General features: G+C 40.8%; 1 pseudogene; it reads right to left on the minus strand.

The window, feature by feature from the left end:
* Nucleotides 1-204: 204 nt before the first annotated feature.
* LOC134953928 (5S ribosomal RNA) lies at nt 205-322 on the minus strand (annotated as a pseudogene).
* Nucleotides 323-1,146: the final 824 nt, after the last annotated feature.

The raw sequence follows: 1,146 nt of genomic DNA on the forward strand, positions 1-1,146 counted from the left end.
AATATATTGCCTTCTTCCGAATTTGTGACAAAATGAACTATACCTATAATGAAAATATAAATATAGCGGAAGGAAGGGGTATTATTCAATCTGATAAACCGGGCTCCACACTGATAATTAATGATATATAAAATTCCAAAATTTGAATAGAAATAGAAAATAATACTTTGGTTCCAGGTCCTATGTCCTGGATTAGGATATAAATACCTGCAGTACCAAGTATTCTCTGGTGGTCTCCCAACCAGGTACTGACCTGGCCCACAGTGCTTGGCTTCCAAGATCAGACGAGGTTGGGCATACTCAGTGTGGTTTGACCGCAGGTAGGTATATCCCACTTGATGACACCTGGAACCAAGTATTAGGCTCTGAGAAATCCCAAAGTTTTTTTGATGAGATTACTGGATGCTCTTGAATCAAGATGCTAGCGGTACCTGATATTCACTGATGGTCTCCAAAAAACAGGTGCTTCACCGGCCCCCTGGGCTGAACTTCAAAAATGAATGAGGTTGGGCCTCTTCTGTATTGTTGACCTTGGGTAAATAGATAGCACCTGTGGCTATTGGAGGTCAGTGGGGAAACAGAAATCAGCTGGGGGCTGATTAAGTCTGATCTGAGGTATGTATGTGGACTCCCCAGATTTTGCGAGGAGTACTGAGTAGATGATAGTGTGACACTGGTATGAAGAGATTGGAGTGTAGAAAAATGGGTATAGGAAAGAGACAGAGAATCAGGTCTAAGTTAAACACCACTTCTGCTTTTTTATAATCTGTCTGGGCATCGAATGAAAAAATGAGAGGGTGGTGAGAAACGACACTGAGACCGAAGAAAGGTAGAGGAACTCTTCTACTGTCCTGTCTTGTAGCAAAATTGTGCTCTGTTTACATACTGCATTGCAGAGCCACCCAGATTGTTTAGACAGAATGAGAGGGAGTACCAGAAATTTAATGTAAATGGGAATGTTACTAGACATGTTGCTGTATGGATAAAGATTCCAATAATTGTGATGAGTCACGTATTTGATCCAAAAATTTGGAGCAAAACTGTGTAATTAATCGGGTAATAAATTCACGACTACTCAATACAGTCAGCAAAAAAGAGGGGAGGGGGGGTTTGTGGTGTTGGAAATTCGGTTTAAGTTATTACAGT

This window comes from Pseudophryne corroboree, chromosome 8 (assembly GCF_028390025.1).
Source record: "Pseudophryne corroboree isolate aPseCor3 chromosome 8, aPseCor3.hap2, whole genome shotgun sequence".
Taxonomy (NCBI): domain Eukaryota; kingdom Metazoa; phylum Chordata; class Amphibia; order Anura; family Myobatrachidae; genus Pseudophryne; species Pseudophryne corroboree.